The 11,429-nt window shown below is 42.7% G+C and overlaps 1 long non-coding RNA gene across 1 annotated transcript; it reads left to right on the top strand.

Annotated features, from left to right (window-relative positions):
- The first annotated feature begins 4,671 nt into the window (after window positions 1–4,671).
- On the top strand, window positions 4,672–9,925 carry LOC149352013 (uncharacterized). Its single transcript, XR_016290682.1, has 4 exons — window positions 4,672–5,545; window positions 6,959–7,086; window positions 8,978–9,200; window positions 9,768–9,925. It is a non-coding gene; the product is annotated as an uncharacterized LOC149352013 (long non-coding RNA).
- Window positions 9,926–11,429: the final 1,504 nt, after the last annotated feature.

The raw sequence follows: 11,429 nt of genomic DNA, 5'->3' as shown, positions 1-11,429 counted from the left end.
GATGCGAAGAGCGTGCTACCCAGCGACACAACTCATCCTATGTCATCAGACGCTGAATGAAAGCTGTGAAGGTGGTGGCGCGTATATCTGCGTGGTATTTGTTTACGTCGCGCACTTCAAGGTTTTGCGGACTGGTTTTGTCACTAACGTCGATCGCCGTTGTATACCGCAGTGACATCGCAATAATATTTTTCGGGCAGATGAGGGATCCTGTTTGTAATAATGGAACTGGACTTATAACAAAGAAAGGTGCTACGGTTGTGAAGTACGCGCTTGCGTGCTCACGTGGTTGCAACAGGCTATAGTGTTGTGCAATCTTGGTATGCTAGCGAAGAAATCGGCGGCGGTCGCCACGGTGCGCGTCCTTCGCAGAGGTGCTTAGATTAATCAGCGATGACGTCCGTTTTGCCTGTTATGTTTCGATGGTCAACATCGTCGATGTCTGTCAGCAATCAGCACAGCCGCGCAGCATACCTGTAGCCGGCAGGGATGTTGGGAGTGGCCCACCCATAGCGCGTACGCCTATAATTTATGTACGGCACGCCGGGGGCGTGACCAATGGTTTTGATTGACAGGTGAATCCGGAGCTAAACTCGTGAACGGTGAAGTGCCCCGAATTAATCTCGGGACTGTCATGGCGGCAGCAGCGGCAGCCTGGGTCATCGCTTTCTCTTTCGCCAAATGTCAGTACGGGTGGCTGGAGCCGTTTACTGCCATGGCCGACGACGACTTCCAGCGACATTTTCGCCTGTCTAAAACATCGGTACGATGGTTGTGTAAAGAGTTAGGCGACGACCCACGCCTGCCGAGAGTGCGTACCGAGCCTCATTCGCTTTCGGTCGAAGAGCAAGTCCTCTGCGCCCTCCGGTTCTTCGCGACCGGGAGCTTCCAGGGGAGCGTCGGCGCAGACCGCTTTATTGGACGCTACCAAAGCACTGTTGATTGTTACTTTGGGGCATTAAACCTTAAAAAACGCTTCTGTTTATCAGTAACTGAGGAGTTTTACACACAGTGTAGATAATGTTTTGTTTTACCTCATGTTTGCGCATATAATAAGTGCATTGATTTTTCCAGCTATTTCATGCATGCATTTTAATGGGTTTTTAAACGGTAGCATTTGCGTCACTTGGCAGATTGCATTCTTATGCAATATTCATAATCGCAAGTCGCAATAAATGTTTCTCTTTGGCTGAAGTTCAAAAGCTGCTGCCGGAAGCACTGGCGTCTGTAAGCCAGGAAAACTGGCAAAACTGTTGCGTTCATGTGCTGAAGCATGGCAACGCGATATGATTGTTGACGCTGAAATTGAAGCGGTTGTCTTCAGCATTTCTGACTCGTGCAACTCCTCCTCTGATGAGTCGAGCACTGATTCCAGTGATGAAGATTTGAGTGGCATCCAGGAACTTGACTGACTTCGAAATGATGTGTAATATACATGCTACCGAGGAAAGAGAGAGGACTCATCGGCTTTCTGTGATCCCCTTTGTGCGTGTGTAGGGGGAAATGTGAAATATGTGTACATGTGGGTGTGTGTGTTGATCAGTCTACCGAGGAAATTGTAACATTTCCATCAAATCATTACATCATTGCAATTCATTGCATCAAATTGTATCGGGCAGTTACTTGTAGTGTAGGTGGGGAGGTGGTCGTGTTAATAGTGTCTGTATAGAAGTAGAATTTGTAAGAGAGTGCAAATAGTACTTTTTGCAATTAGAATATGTATACTGGTACACGTCGTCAATGTGTGCAGTTTTTAGAAGATAAATTGCAGAAAAACACGGTGGAGCTTAATCAAGCGTTGTATCAATTATTCGAAAAGTATCTGAAAATTTGATAGCAAATTAGATTCATTTAAAATAATCTTGAACCTATACTGTTTGATTCGTTCAACTAACTGAACAGAAATTTATTCAATTATGCTGTCCAAAAAGTTCGAACATTCACAAACCCCTAGGCATTGTCCTCATTTTGTGTGTGAGGGTTGGGAATGGTATGTATGGGTGTCTGGTCTTCATGTCCTAGCTGAAAAGGGATTCCTGGCTTGGTGTTGTCTTGCATTACTGCCAATCTCTGGTCGTTTGGACATGTTATGCAGTGCCAGTGTTGAGGTAGCCAGTACTGTACGTTTTGTGCCTAATTTTTCGGAGGTGTGAATGATTTCAAGCTGGCTCTTGCTCAGTTGAGTGCGAATTTGTTTGGAGTCATGTCTTTGTTAGTACATTGGTCAGGTTTACGTTTTATCAAATAGTGTTGTTCGATGGCTCCACATTTTTTTTTCAATTTTGGAGCACTTGACTGATTGTGTGTTGGTGTACATCCACTGTACGTGTCCTTTAATTTTTATGCACTGTGATCCATGCCACTGGCTGTTTCCAGAATAAACCATTTGTCGCAGACTCTGCGGGGTCAGCATTCTGTATTGCCCTGTCTCATTTATTGTTTGTTCTTTCGAAATATTTTTTCCTAGCGTTGTACAACTTTTTCTGCATTCTTACTTGACGCTCCCATAGCTTGGAACTCTCTTTTACCTGGCGGCATGAAAATCCTGCCTGAGCAGCTTCTGCTCTTCTAGGAGAGCAGGGAAATCGAGTCAAGCTGACTCTTGAGGCAGTACTATTTTCTGGCACTGTGTGAATCAACACTATGTTCAAAATTTAACACTTAAGAAAACAGGCCATATCTAGGTGGTGTGTGCAAATATAATTCGACCAATCAGTTTAAATATACTGCTCTTTTGCCGCATATAATAGCCAAGTTATAGAGCTTTCTTCAATGGCAAAGGAAAACGCGCTTTGGTTAAGAACGAAAGATATCTTAACGAAAACAAAAGAATTGCAGGTATGCACAAGAATGTGACGCATATACAGTGAGAAAATAGGCGATTAAGAAGTCTAGGACATGTTTTCTGTGCTCCTAAATGATAAACCAGCATTTTAAATTAACAGACATCTTGCTTCTGAACATAGCGATCAGTAAAAAATAATTGTTCTCGCCAAGTCCTTTTGGCTACTCTACAGCACAGTGCCAAAGTCGGTCCCAGACTCTTTTGGCGAAGACTGGATCAGCCGCTAACCGGTCGCACAGAACAATTCATAACATGCCAGGTACCTTAAGCGAGGCCCACAAAAAAGTGGGCTCCTCGGCAACGGCGAAATCTAAAGTTGCAAACGGCCACTTGTTAATCGGTCCACTGCAGAGCACTCACCACTGTGCTAATTAATTAAACCCGACGAATGAATATCATCTTTCGCACAAACCTCTCAATTGCTTCTAAAAAGTATAGTCCCAACACTGCAGAATCGGGAAGAAAACCGCCACTGCTGACCAAAAGCCGCCCTTACAAAAATGAACATTGAGATGCAATTAACTGTTTATAGAGTATTTATTGAGTCAATAAAAAGTCTATTAATACTCAAATCCTAATGACTTTGGTCTATAAAAAGTCAATATGTTCTTGACTGGTATGACCCAATATAAATTTAATTGACTACAAGTGAATTAAAACTCAAGCAACAAAAAATCAATTTACATCGATTTCTCACTATGTCATTAAAAAGTCAATAAGTTCTTGACTTATATGACCCAATATAAATTTAATTAACCACAAGTGAATTAAAACTCAAGCAACAAAAAATCAATTTACATCGATTTCTCACTATGTCATTAAAAAGTGAATAAGTTCTTGACTGATATGACCCAATATAAATTTAATTGACTTCAAGTGAATTAAAACTCAAGCAACAAAAATTCCATTTACAGCCCATTTCTCACGACTCATTAAAAAGTCAATATGTTATTGACTGATATGACCCAATATAAATTTAATTGACTACAAGTGAATTAAAACTTTAGCAACAAAAATTAAATTTACAACAGATTTCTCACAAATTTTAGAACCAACCGCAACAACAGCTCAAACGATTCCCATTTCAGCTGAACAGCCTTTATTCATATTATATCTGCTATGGGAGAGGTCATGATGTTGAAGTTGGTTGTAGGTTTTGACTCGGAAAAACACTGCTCATGAGGTCGCTTCGCAGTGTAAAATTTAACGTACAACTGAACACAGTATTCTTTTTTGGTACCAAGTGAGAAATGTGGTATGAAACTATCCTTAGGTTGGAATTAAATTGCACAATGTAAGGGAGAGCTCACTTGAGTTACTGATTCATAAATGTGACAGCATAATGGTGCGGAAGCAGCATTACCTGAATACCGGGCGTTTCAGCAATCACCTTCAAAAATTTTCAAAAATAGGCTTTTTGGGGTAAAAATATGGTTTGTGCTATCACCAGTGTTGGCGGACAACAGAAAGCCGGTAAATTGTCTTCAGTAAGCTGGTTTACTAATTTTTAATAAATAACTTTTTAATCAGTAGAGTTAGGCGCCTAGTTGCAATCAGAGATTTGTAGCTGGTCGTAATAGCCATATCAGATTTTAGAATTTGGAAAACGCGATTACCCTTGGGGTTGCATGCGGCTCGACAAAATTTGGCTTTTTCGACTAGTTACATGCACTGGAGGGCTTGCTTTGCCTGCATGCTTTCGAAAGCGAATGTATTTTCGCACGATGCAGCCAAATTTTGTCGAGCCACAGCAGCGAGTGTAATCGCGTTTTAGAACTTCTAAAAACTGATATGGCTACTACTAACGACCGGCTACAAATCTCTAATTGCAACGAATTGCCTATCTCTGATAGTTAAAAAGTTAGAAATTAGTTTACCAGCTTACTACCTAAGACAATTAACCGGCTTCCCGGTGTCCAGCGATACTGGTAATAATGTGCCGCAAAAGCCATATTTTTACCCCAAAAAGCCTATTTTTGAAAATTTTCGAGTCTTCCCTGAAAAACCTGATATTTATTACGATTGAAGATGTCAATCCAATTGGGGATTTTTACAGGTGTGGGTTATAAGGGGCCGTACACATTTGCTCACAAAGGGAGCATTCACACGTATGTACACGAGGGTAACTAAAGACTATTACAACAAAAAGGAGGCAAACGCATGAAATAAAATGGCATCATCTTGATTGGACCATAGAGTATAAGCATACAGGCTGTTGAAATGCCTCGTGAGACCAGTATTCAACACACCTATTGAGAAACCAATATACAGCATATGTACCTTGCGCCCGCGCCGCGGACTTGCTAACGCCGTTCAAATCGAGCGCGCAGGCTGGCAGGTCACGTGACAAGACGAACACATCCGGGCACCACGCGACCACGTGGGTCGTTCCGGCGTGCTGCCGTTTGTGCTCGCCGCTCGCTCGTTGGGGCATGTTTTGTGTTGTATTTATTTCAAAATCGCTGCTTCAAACTCGTGTTTGGTTTGACTTGTGATCGTAGCTTTTGGCACCGCTGGCAGTACAATTTCCAGCCCTTCGTGTGCTTCGTGAAAAAGCGACCGCGCCGGGAACCCTGCTGGCTTTTCGTCATGACAGCACGTTGGACTTCACCGATGGAAGCTGCTGCGTCTTTTATCTACCGGAACCGCCTTACAAAAGAAGAAAGCGGTTACTGGAAGGCGTCGAGTCTTCGTTTTCAGGTAAGACCTGTAATAATGCGCAGGAATGCGCGCAATTTGCCACCACGCAAATTAACCACCTAGCACTAAAGGCGGAAGAAACGGAAGAGATGAGGCGCTGCCGCCATTGTGCACGGTTATTTCTGCGGTGGCAAAATGCACTCTACATTGAGTCACTATAACTAGCTGGCCTGTCTGTGTTCACAGTGTATCCGTTGCGACGCGAACGCCGTGAAAATAAGCTAAAATCATTGTTCGACGTGGTTGTGCACTGCTGCCTGCACGCATGTTTTTCGTCGCTATCCGCTCGCAGCGGTTTGACGATAGTGCACGCAACTTGACCTGTTTAGCGTTGCATTATGTGCTGCGCGTACACGCGTCGATACAATTTCTTGAAGTGGCTTCGTAAGCTTTGAACACACCTATGCGAGACGATTAAACCTGCTGTCGAGCTCTAGGGGTATGCTGTGTTCGCTCTGCATTCGACGCAGCTAACCCATAGCTGCCCGCCTCGGTGGCCCATAGTGCGCGTCATTCGGTCTCTGGCGCTGCATACTGCGCTACGCGAGTACGCGTCAGGGCTCGGCATTTGATATACTCTGCTCGATACGACATCGAGTCGTGTTCGCTGCAGCGGACTGTGCGGCACCAGACCCGCCGCGGTGGCTCAGTGGTTGCGGCGCTCGGCTGCCGGACCCGATAGACGCGGGTTCGATACCGGCCGCGGCGGCCGAATTTTGATGGAGGCGAATTCTAGAGGCCTGTGTACTGTGCGATGTCAGGGCACGTTAAAGACCCCAGGTGGTCGAAATTTCCGGAGCCCTTCACTACGGCGTCCCTTATAGTTCGGGACGTTAAACCCCAATAAACCAAACCAAACCAAGCGATACGCGCTACTGGCCACTGTGGCGCGTGGTTAATCGCGTTGGAGTCAAAGGCAGACTGAATACGTCGTCCTCCAAGGCTGAACTGTCGGTGCAATCGCCTTGCAGTGGTGTCTTACAAGCTCAAAAAGCCACATCCAGTAACAGGCTGTATGAACGCGTATTCGCGTAAATAGAGGAGTGATGCGGCTTCCCCAATGAGAAAACAGCCTGTTCGATCATTAGTGTAGCCGTAAAGTGCTTTTAGTGGCAGGCGACCGTGAAGAAAAATCATTGTTAGATGTTGAAGAATAACCAGTCCAAAAATAGGCTCGAGCACTTTGCAGCCTTTTCTAACAGCCCTTTCAGATTAATTATTTCTGAAGAACCCTAAACAGTGCAGAGCTTATTGTGGATTCAAGTGTGAGCAAGGTAACTTTTGTCTGTTTAAACTTTGCTTTGTGTTTGTGTGAAACTGGCAGTACGAATTCTTACCCATTAACACAGTCATTGTGGGTACGTCATCTTCCATAGATTGCACAGGTGAAATTCAAATTATGATGTTATGCAGGTGAAGTGCCTGCTGTCCAATGGTGAAGAGGTCTGAAAAGAGCTGTCACTGAAAAGGATGTCTCCGCTGTCCAACTGTGGGGCTGTCTTCCTTGTCTGTGCCCGTTCAACGTGTATTGCAGAACACATGTAAGTACTGAGTTTTCTAAAGTGCGTTTTTCTAGAACTCTGTGTTGAGATCAGTGTGTTGCACCAGTGTGCTTTGAACCAGTGTTGACGGCATATGTTGGCATTTGCCTTTGAAATAGTATATGTGTGTTTCTTCTCAATAAGGCGTCATCCAATACTGCAACTTTGATTCTGGATTTGAAGTGGCGGGCTACAGAGCAGCATTTTAAGGCGATATTACAGCAGGAGGACAGCCTTGTTATCCTTCTACTGTAATACCTGTGTCACATAGTACTCCTCAACAGTTGTAGCAGTAGGATAACTTTCATTCTTCTACTGTAACGCCAGTGTCACATGACACTCCTCAGAGACCCATTGTAAGAGGCTGCGCAAAAGAAACCAGGATGAAAGGGAAGACACGTATACCAAAGGACGAGCGCTGAAGTACCAACTGGTAGTTCAGCACTCGTCCAACTACCAGTTGGTAGTTCAGCGCTCGTCCTGTGGTATATGTGTCTTCCCTTTCATCCTGGTTTCTTTTGCGCTGCCTCTTACAATGATGCTTAACCGACTAGCCCACACAAAGTTATTGATCCTCAGAGACCTTTCCAGCGAAGGCATCTGATTTCACTTGAGGAGCAAAATATGAAAGGCATTAATAGTAATTTAACTGTAAACCTTAAGATTTTTGCCATTTCGGTGAGTATACTTGCTCTAATTCACATATATTTGTCTAGGAGATTGTAGCGACCTGGTTGACTCAGATTTTTGGCTTGCTACCTGATGGCATGGTTAAACAACTCGAAAAGAATAGGATATAAGACATGAATGCATGCTGCACTAACAACTATTTACATTATCAGTTTTCCACATTATATGGGTTGCACTGTATATACTCAGAAATAGAAAGGAGCCAAGTACAAAGAAAAGCAAACCAAACAACAAAGAGGTAAAATGCGAAATGTTACCCTCTTTTTCTCATGCACTTAGCAGCAATGGTCATAGTGAAAAATGGCATAGCAATAAAGAAGCACTTGGCTTGTAACATGCGCACCTTTTTGGAAATACTAGAGTGTAGTGGTGCTTTTGCCATTCTAAGAAACTGGCTTGTCTGGCATGGCTCTGCATCTTGATGTGACTAATTGCATCATGTTTTGCTATGAAGGCTAGTGCGTTTTAGTGCTGGTTATTGCATTACTATTTCTACTTCCTCTGTCTACTAGTGAGTCGTCAGTGTGTGTTACACTTCCTTCTTTATCACATTTAAATTTTTTAGGTATTGCACATTTCAGTGTTGTGTCAAGGGCATGTGGAAAAGCTGGAATTACAGAATTGCTCTTAGCAAGCCCAGCCTCTTGTGTGATATACAGGCAGTGCTCCTACTGTTGCATACTATTTTTATTTTTGAATATTTGCTATTACACACACTAATCTGTGATTTTCATCAGCATGAAATCATTTTCCTAAATGATTTGTGCAGTTAACGTTATAAAAAGGCAAAGTACACAATTACCGTTTTCACTTCTTTCTTACATCGGAACCTACTACTATTGCATGACACCATCATTGTGAGGGTGTAAGTTTTGTGTTTATTTTAAACAACTACATGATTTCTGACTTGCATGCTTCAACAGGCATGAAAGCATATTACCATATGACACTATGCAATCAACAAATGCAATTCGATCTTGGCCGCGCCGGTGTAATGTCGATGGAGGCAAAATCTAGAGGCCCGTGTACTCTGCGATGTATGTGCACATTAAAGAACCCGAGGTGGCCAAAATTTCTGGAGCCCTTCACTGCGGTGTTCCTCAAAGCCTGAGTCGCTTTGACGTTAAACCCGCAATTAACGCCTCATTCCTGGCTGTGACTATAGCATAGAAATTTTATTCCTGTGTTCTGTTTCCTGCAGGTGCATTCATTTATTGCTTCGAGATTGAAAAGGCTGTGTACAAACTCTGGACGGAATCCAGAAGGATGCAGTATTTCTGAAGCGGGCCACCACAACTGTGTGGTGAAGAGAAGCAGTGGTACAGCGCAGCTTCATTGGCAGCTGCTCAGGAGAAGGATATTGGAAGGCAAGGAAAAGGTTCTACAGAAGACACTCACGCAAGTGAAAATGGATGCACTCACAGGTGATTACTGGTTTTAGCTGGATTTAGCACAGAAGTATATATTCACTCCGTCAGTGTATTCGAGAATTGCAACTCAGGATTTGTTAGTGGTTTAGTAGGAAGCACAAAACAAAGGGTAATAACAAATGTATGGGATGGAAGCTAGTGACCAATTCACTGTAGGTATGTCATCATGTGAAGGTTTGTGTAGAAGAGGTTAATTGATGGGCATAGTTTGTAGCTCATGTGAGGGACAGTATAAATAGCTTAAATGGCGAGGTTCTGAGACCAATGGGGCAGTGCATGAGCAGAAAAACTAGCCAGGAGTTAACAAATTTTCATGAATGCTCAGCTGTCATGCTTTAGAAATAAGGCTGTTGGTATTTGGCAGCCATGTGCTGTGAAGCTCGGTATTTTAAAAGTGTTGAGGCCTAAGAGATCTGATTCAGTGTTGGCATTCATGGGTGCTGTCACATTAGCCATCCTCCTTTAATGCAAATAGCAGCATTTGCTAGTTGTCTTTGCAATGGGATCATTGTAGCAGTGTATATCATAATAAATATATAATTTTTCTCCCTTAATCTTCAGGCACTGTCGCTACACACAAATGGATTCAAGCTGCCATCAAGGCAATGAAAGATATTCGACTTTCTCGGAAAAGATGCACGCTATGACGCGAGGGGCCTCCAGTGCGACTCATTCGCTGCTTTTGTCTACTAATAAAGCTAAGGTTGCTCTTAGGCAAATGTGAGCATTTTTTTTTTGTTCTTTCAATACATACTTGCTCTTCGTGCTTCTCAAGAACATGAATCATGTAATACTTATTTGCATGCTGCTACGTACATACTACCGTGCTCAAATTTGAGAGACCCCTGTGAGTTCTTGCCGAATTTTACCAAACTGCATGTGGGCGCCGCCTGACGAAGCAATCCTGTTGTCGAGACCGATGCCCATATGCAATATGGCACGTTTCAGCATGCACTTGCATTGGTTTCTTAATTTTGCTCACGATAGTATGTCCAAACATTGAGCATCACTATGAAGACATGTTAGGTAACAAATTTGTTTCTGGATGGTTCACCCTTCCTTTGACATCATCATCCCGGAATGCTACACCAACCGCACCAGGAAACAGTAAACCAAAGCACACCAGAGCTGGTATCAGCCGGCTGAGTCACACCAGATGAGAACACACTATGCCATGTCACAGAACTCATTTCTGAAAATCTGGTCTCGAAACACCAGGAAGGGTAATTCGCCAATTTTCTTTTGTGCGAGTGTATCGCAGTGTTGTGATTTTGAGATCACCACACGCACATAGCGGATGCACTATGTAGCTCGGAACACTGTGGCAAGGTAATAAACAACCAGTAAACTCTCGACTGGATGTATTTAGATCTTCTAATAAACAGTCAGTTAAATGTGAACTGCAGGTCAATTAAATAAAAATGCCAAGTAATAAACTGGCAATTAAATGTGAACTGCAGGTTTATAAACAGTCAGTTAAATATGTATTGCCAGTCAATAAAATCTATTTAGATCTATTGAGTTAAATTAATAAACTGCCAATTGAAATACGGTGGCCAATTTTAAATTGAAACTCAACACAAAAAAGTCTATAAACTGTCAATTAAACCACAAAAGAGTTCATAATAAACTGGCAATTAAATGTTAACTTAATATGAATTCAGTGTTAACTGACATGCAATTAAATGTGAACTGCAGGTATATAAACAGTCAGTTAAATATGTATTGCCAGTCAATAAAATCTCAATTTGGATCTATCGAGTTAAGTTAATAAACAGTCAATTGGAATACGGTGGCCAATTTTAAATTGAAACTCGACAAAAAAAGTCTATAAGCTCTCAATTAAACCACAATACAATTTATTACCGAGAGTCAATAAGTATTTAATTAAAACTGGGTAGAAATTTTTGTAAGGGCGGTGCGAGCTCATTGACAACGAATTTCGGACAGCTCATATTAACGCGGTATGCATCAAATGAACAGATGCATGCAGTTCATTTCAGAACACGGCATAAAACTGAAGCGATTCTGAAGAAAACGAGTTTTCTCATTCAAGTCACGCGAAATTCAAGTTGCGATGAAAAAAAAATGTGCGAAAAAAAAAAGTTTCAACATGCGGGATTTCAACCCACGCACTCCCATTGCCTGTCAACTCTCCGGAGCGACGCGTCAGACCACACGGCCACAGAACTACTTGCGGACTACTTCCGTACCCTTCACAGC

This window comes from Amblyomma mixtum, chromosome 3 (assembly GCF_055824585.1).
Source record: "Amblyomma mixtum isolate Tamu chromosome 3, ASM5582458v1, whole genome shotgun sequence".
NCBI classification, from domain to species: Eukaryota; Metazoa; Arthropoda; class Arachnida; order Ixodida; family Ixodidae; genus Amblyomma; species Amblyomma mixtum.
This window is presented reverse-complemented; position numbering and strand designations above follow the sequence as displayed.